This window comes from Culex pipiens, chromosome 2 (genome assembly GCF_016801865.2).
Source record: "Culex pipiens pallens isolate TS chromosome 2, TS_CPP_V2, whole genome shotgun sequence".
Lineage (NCBI taxonomy): Eukaryota > Metazoa > Arthropoda > Insecta > Diptera > Culicidae > Culex > Culex pipiens.
The window spans coordinates 20,561,897-20,569,564 of record NC_068938.1 but is presented as its reverse complement, the minus strand read 5'-3'; the positions used below and the strand labels follow the sequence as shown (position 1 = coordinate 20,569,564).

The 7,668-nt window shown below is 42.8% G+C and overlaps 1 pseudogene; it reads left to right on the top strand.

Annotated features, from left to right (window-relative positions):
- The first annotated feature begins 419 nt into the window (after window positions 1-419).
- LOC120427178 (40S ribosomal protein S6-like) lies at window positions 420-2,945 on the top strand (annotated as a pseudogene).
- The last annotated feature ends 4,723 nt before the right edge of the window (window positions 2,946-7,668 follow it).

Below are 7,668 nucleotides of genomic sequence, written 5' to 3'. Positions count from 1 at the left end.
CGGGAGTTACGGCCGATGGGTCTACCGCCGTAACAAGATAAAGGTCTGTGGTTTTTGATCTCAGATCATATCCGAATAGCCTCAGGGCCGTTACTTCCGGGACTCTACAGAAGACCCAAAAGATCATAACACATCGGTTGACTAGTCCCTGAACCGTCCTGAGGCTATCCGGATATGACCTAAGATCAAAATCCAGTGACCTCTACCTTATTTCGGTGGTAGACCCATTGACCGTAACTCCTGGGACTCTACAGAAGACCCAGCACATTACCAGAAGTCGGTAGACTAGTCCCTGAACCACCCTGAGGTTATCTGGATATGATCTGAAGTCAAAAACCTCCGACCTCTATCTTGTTACGGTGGTAGACCCATCGGCCGTTACTCCCGGGACTCTACACGCAAACCTATTCCGGTGAACGTTGAATGCTCAATTGCCGCAGCCCATCCGATGTTCACAATTTTGAACATCAGATGTTCAAAACGTTACAAAATTTACCAACACTACCACAATCTGAATCAAACGATAAAGTTTTTTGTCTTAGTGTGCGTTATTTTGCACACCGTCTCTCAAATTCTTCTTTCTACTTTTTAAAATAGCCTGCCGCCTACTCTTCTTTTTCAACCAGATTGACGTTTCTCTTACTTGACGTTGTCCGTTTTTTTTCCGCGTCTGTCGTCGTCGGGTTTTACGGTGTTCCGTGGACGTTCGCGGGTTGTGCTTGGCCAACAGCGGTTCCGATGGCCCCGGTTGTGTGGTTCGTGAGGGAAGTGCTTGAAATATGCAGGTTGGTCCCGGGAAACATTGGCTGGGACTGCCAGAACGAGCTAGTGAATGTTTGTGTTTTTTGGGAAAATTGTTTTCTGACTCAACTCTTAAAAATTTCCTCCTTTTTCCTGACGCAGTAAGTGGTCGAATTTGAGAACCACCAGCATGGAGCGAAAGAGAAGCTTTCCGATGGCACCGAGGGACGCGCGAAACAGGGACGGTCACCTCACATCATGCACCACGCACCTCCTGGAAAAGCGCGTTATGCTGACGCACATTGCCGTCCGGAAGCACCAGAACCGGAAACATCAGGTCATTGATGTGGACATGTTGCTGAAGATTTCCGCCAAGAAGAACAACAAAAGTGAGTGTCCTTTTAGATCTTGAAATTCGTTGTTTTTTGTAAGAAATAGAAGCTTTTTTTTGACGATTCTCCGAATCACTTTGTCCTTATCCCCGCAGTAAAAACGATCAACGAGTCGGTGCGGATCAACCCCCGCAAAAGCAGCAACCTGCCTCGCGAGTTCGGTATCTATCGCCGCAGGTTGTTCCGACTATGCCCGGTCGTGTGAAAGTCTAGTCCGGCACCGGAAGAGTTGAGACTCGATCATCAGCATGGATTTAATGCAGACTATTTCCTCGAAGGAATCCAATGGAAATCTCTCCGGCGCCGAAAACCGGGCCCGTCCGTTCGCCACCACTCGCGGAGGCCATAAACATGATCAGAAAGGTCGGACGGTCCCAGCACAAGAAGGTACACTAGATTTTATTGCTCTTCCAGCTCTCGTGGACGCGTCCGGGACACCTTCCCGGAACTCCGTGATGTCCCCCATTTACACAAGTTTCTGAAGACACATGAGCGAATCCACTTAATCTGAACCTCTTATATAAAATCATTTTTAAGTTTTATTCAAAAAGAATTCAAAATTTAATTCCAGACCAACCCGAACCGCTGGCAGTATAGCTGCAACGTTGACTCGCTGTTGTATCGTGGACCGGAACCTGTCGGTGCTGGCGCTGAACATCCTGAGGGAGGTCGAGAAGGACATTCCCGGACTAACGGATACGACCATGCCGCGCCGTCTCGGACCGAAGCGTGCGAATAACATCCGCAAGGAGGAAGCCGTGCGTCAGTTTGTGGGAGAGCACCCGCTTCCGGAGAAGAGCGGCAAGAAGACGAAGTCCAAAAGCACAAGATCCATCGTCTTATCACGCCGGTGGTGCTGGAGCGCAAGGGATCTCGTCTGGCCATCAAAAACGTTGCGTTGAGTCGCGACCGAGTATATGGAGGTGCTGGTCCTGCCCCGTCGGAGCATATCTGCCGCCGGACCGGACCGTTGATAACTGAATCGCGCAGCTCAGTCGGTTCCGAGAAGGAGAAAAACAAGGCTATTGTCAAGGCTGCCGACAAGGAGACCGAACCACCAAGAAGCGCGACGAGACCAACACCGCTAAGAAGTCCGAGACCGGTAAGAAGGCTGTTACCGGGGACAAGAAGGAAAAGAAGATCGCGAAGAAGGACGGAGTGGTCGGAGCCAAGAAGAGGAGAAACAGAAGTAGTAAAGAAGTGAGATTTGGCCTTGCGGTGTTTGTAATTTGATCACACAATAATACACAATAATTTAGAGTTAACCTACCAACTAAAATCAATGCAACAACGTTATATTTCCTGTTAAAATATGTAATAAAACAAAAAAAAAAAAACTGTTTGCTTTTTAATCCCATATTCTTCTTAGGAGGAATATTAATCAAAACATATTTTTTATTGCTTCAACATGATAAATAAAACTAAGTAAAGCGTAATTTCAATATCCAATGCATAGCTTAGTTTTATTTATCGTGTTGAAGCAATAAAAATAATTCGTTTTAATTCATATTTTTCGTTCATATTTGGTTTGCGTCCTGGGGGAATAAATCCATCTAGTGGCGAAAAGCGGTACTAGCCCAGTAGCGGCAATGTACGGTGGCGCAGCCAGTGGCAAATAGTGAAAACAGCCAAAAGCTGCGCGCGGCGACACGCACACAATCAAATGAACTGTCAAATTTCTAAAAAAGCAAGATGAACATCGAATGGGCATCGCGCTTTGAACATCGGATGTGCATGATCGATGTTGACCATTCGATGTTCAAAATTCTGGTACCAATGCTCATAAAATTCGCATTGGCGGTTTTGCGTGTACAGAAGACCCAGAACATCACCACATACCGGTAGACTAGTCCCTGAACCTCCCTGAGTCTATCTGGATATGATCTAAGGTCAAAAACCATCGACCTCTGCCTTGTTACGGCGGTAGACACTTCAGGCGTAGCTCCCGGGACTCCACAGAAAACCCAGAACATTTCCAAATATCGGTAGACTAGTCCCTGAACCTCCCTGAGGCTATCTGGATATTATCTGAGGTCAAAAATATCTGACCTCTATCTTCTTACGGTGGTAGACCCATCGGCCGTTACTCCCGGGACTCTACAGGAGACCTAGAACATCACCACATACCGGTAGACTAGTCCCTGAACCTCCCTGAGGCTATCCGGATATGATCTGAGGTCAAAAACATCTGACCTCTATCTTCTTACGGTGGTAGACCCATCGGCCGTTACTCCCGGGACTCTACAGGAGACCTAGAACATCACCACATACCGGTAGACTAGTCCCTGAACCTCCCTGAGGCTATCTGGATATGATCTGAGGTCAAAAACCACCGACCTCTGCCGTGTTACGTCAGTAGACCCATCGGACGCAGCTCCCGGGACTCTACAGAAGACCCAGAACATCACCACATACCGCTAGACTAGTCCCTGAACCTCCCTGAGGTTATCCGGATATGATCTGAGGTCTAAAACTACCGACCTCTGCCGTGTTACGGTGGTAGACCCATCGGACGTACCTCCCGGGACTCTACAGAAGACCCAGAACATCACCACATATCGGTAGACTAGTCCCTGAACCTCCCTAAGGCTATCCGGATATGATCTGAGGTCTAAAACTACCAACCTCTGCCGTGTTACGGCGGTAGACCCATCGGACGTACCTCCCGGGACTCTACAGAAGACCCAGAACATCACCACGTATCGGTAGACTAGTCCCTGAACCTCCCTGAAGCTATCCGGATATGATCTGTGGTCAAAAACCACAGTCAAATCGCCTACCTCATACTTGTACGGCGTTGAACACATAGGCCTTAACTTAACGAAGTTTCGGATGACCTAGAACATCGTAAACCATGTAAATTTGGTGTAGCTTTAAAGCTGACTTCATAACGATTCCAAAACACTATAAATTTGTATAGTTTTGTTGATTTTTTATAAAAATATAGCCCATGTCTCCCATATAGCCAAAATCCCATAAGCCCTGTACCTCGCATATGCGTGCTTCGCATAAGAAACCCCCATATGAGGTGCATATGCGAGGTTTAACTGTATAGTGAAGCATAACATAACTTTTTATAATTTGAAAGCCAATTTCAAATTATATTTTAATTTGATGACTAACTCCTAACTCCTACATTCTTCAAATCAAAAATTAAAAAAAGATCATTATTACTCAGGGAAATTAGTTTTTAAACAATTGGGACAAATGGCAACTTTTTATTAAACATATTTTTTATTTTAGTGATAATTTTGAATTGCTGGACAAGATAGCATATTTATGGAATCTTGGTTATTCTTGCAGATAAAATTAAATTTAATTAAAAGCATTTTAAAAAAAAATTAGAATTTCAAAAAAGTATTCAAATTTGTTAATGTAATGCTTTGTCACAAAAAATACGGAACTGCATACTTATTTTTAACTCTCAATTTTTAAAATAAAACTTAAATATAATTCTGGTTGTTTAAAAAACATAAAATATTGCTTTTTTAACTTTACCTTAAACTTATTATGCAGCAATTCCCCACGAAAACAGCATGATAATTTTTAAGCGGAATCTTATTGAAATCGTGGTAATAATCGGTATATTGAAGGGTAAATTGATCGAGTTTTATGGAAAATACATTGTTTATGCTCAAAGTTTTGACACACATTCTAAAATTATGAATAAAAACATGTTTAGCCCAACAAGCCCAATAAGTGAAAATTTTAAATAATTGTTCGAATTTAAAATTAAGAATTTCCTTTTATATTTGGTCAATTTAGAAAGGTTGTCGTATTTTTCCATAGACAAAGTATTTTTCACAGAAATCGATCAATTTACCCTTCAATATTCCGATTATTACCACGATTTCAATAAGATTCCGCTTAATAATTATATACAAATTAATTAAAAACCGTCAAATTCAAATTGAGATATCTAAAAATAGACACCGATAGACACGGAGATATTTTCAGGAAATGTAGTTGAAAGTGTGTACTTTCAGGTGTATTGTTCAATTTTGCGCCAAAATGCGCCGACTTGAAAATAGGCTCAAAATCAGTTAAAAATGGTAATAACTCCTCAATAAAGGCTCAACAAATTTTGCTGTCTTCGGCAAAGATGTGCAACTTTATGTCATCAACAACTCTTCAGAACATAGTAGGCCGCTTAAATGCTAACATTTTGAGTTATCACCAAAAAAGTGCATTTTTGGACCATTTTTGGAAAAATGGCGTATATTTCGAGTAGATTAAGAGCTACAAATTTGGCGCTTTGAACAAACTTTCATGAAATTTTCTCTTCTACAACTTTGCCGAAGACACCAAAGCCCTTTTTTTTTTTTACTGTGAACAGACACGGACCACTGCGGCACTTGCGTATCTATTGTAGTATGATCTGTTAAGCCCTACAACGTCATCCAACAAAGTTAGTTTTTGGTTGACACCCTGGAAGGTCGTCACCCTGTATGTCAATAACTTTAAAAGATAGCCCTTATCAAGTACAACAACTCTTCCGAAGACACTATTTTTCTAGGACGTCAAATAAAGGAGTTATCAATTTATTCCACTTAATTTTGCCATTCCGAACACTGTGCATTTGACTTATAATTTCACTCAAAAGGTGTTTTCTTGAAATTGCAAAAAAATGATATATGGAACTCGCTGCAAAACTTGATTTTTCAGCGACTCGTTTTGAAAAAATCTCCTTTTTGCAACTTGTTGCATAAACTACAATTTGCCCTCTGAATTTTTGGGCGAATTTTAAAGGTGATGACATTTATTTGAAAAATGTTTGAAATTATCTATACACTTCATAATATTTTGTTTAATTTTTTTCCCAATTGACACACCGTCCCCGTAGTAACTTAGCCAACTTCTGGCAGCTTTTCGAAATAGAGCCGAAGTAATCATTTCGCTGAGCTGGTTCGATTTGCGTCGCCGCGCACGGTGAAATGGTAATGAGAATTTATCGCGCCGTGATTAGTCAACCCCAACTTATAGATGCTCGAAGGGTCTGCCAGTCTGATCCTGGGGTGAAGGGACATTCAGATAAGCTTGGAAATGAGCTAGCCAGAAGCGCGGACAACCATAGGGGGATGGCGTCGCTATTTTTAGACCACATTTTCCACTTTTTCTCATCGAAACCGACTACTTTATCGACTTCATTTTGCTGGGCGAGATAGGACGCCGTCTATTTTTAGACGATGACTCAGCACTTTTACACTCTTGCGCTTAAAAAAACCAGGTGGCAGCACGATGTAACGCCACGTCCCTATTAGTGCGAGGCAGCCAGGGATGATGATTGTCATTAGTCTCTTCACGAGTTGTTTAGATCTTCAAGTCGATTTTTTGTTTTTGTCAGTTTCTCACTTTCGTCGTTTCGTTTCCGTGCTTGATCGGTTGATGTTTACTGAAAATGAGAGGGAATTACTCTTCTATGTTCAGATTCCCTCAGCTTCCAGAGGAAAGCAAAACAAAACGATTTCCGATAGCGCATTCCCCGGTGTCACTTCCAGCAAAGTGGCAGGCCACATTTGATCTTCGATGACATTTTGAGTTATTAGTGCGAGATAACACAAATTGATATATCGGAGGTCTGCCTTCTGCTACCTCTTGAATCTGCGACACATTCACCGAAAAGCACCGTTCTAATCCATCACGAGTCCATCAGAGTCGGGTTGAACTCCAGGGTCGGGTTATAGATCGTCGGGTTCAGTCGATCATGGGTCGGTGGTTGAGAAAATGTCAATTAACCAGTGTGTGCGTCACTTTGTGTGCGGCGACGATGCTCTTTCAGCGAAAAACTGAGTGACTGACGATTCAAAAGTCGTTGACGAGCGAGAGATAACTTCATCAGTGATTTATTGGAATCCATTAGGGCATCGGGGCCGAGGTCGGGAGCAAAAGTAGCAATTTGCGTGACGAGGAATCAATGCTCTGGAGATGATGACGAGGACGATGGATTGTCTTGTGGAGAGTAGGCGACAAAGAAATGTGATGAGTAGGTTGTTGATGCATTGCTTAGAGATTAATCTGGATGATTTGTTTTCTTAGTTGAACATTGGAAATCTATTCCATGAATTGTTGAGTTATGGAAAAAAGCAATGTTGCTAGTTTATATGATGAAGGAAGTTATTTTCGCCAATTTAAACAAGAAAGTTGTTCAAAATTGCATCACAATCCACCATACGTGACAGCTGTCACCCTATCCATTTGCAGATCTTTCAAGTGAAATTCCACACTTTCTTACCTAATTTACCCCATTCCTCTCGCAATCGAGAGAAGCGGTCTCTAAACGGGCACTTTGCGCCACTAATCTGTCATTAATTAGTCAACGCACGTTTCAATCCTTCGAGAGCTGCGAGGTGTGAACTGAAAATTCCGCGCGCCAAACTGCCTAGCAGAGACATCCGTCGCGACTTCCAGAAAAGGTCCCGCACGCATTCGCACAGTTTTCCCGAGTAGTTGTTGAAACTGTTTGCAGTTTCTCACAAACCCAGGCTGTTATGCATTCTTTGCTGGGAGTGTTGTGTTTTTGCTTTAGGGTAGAATG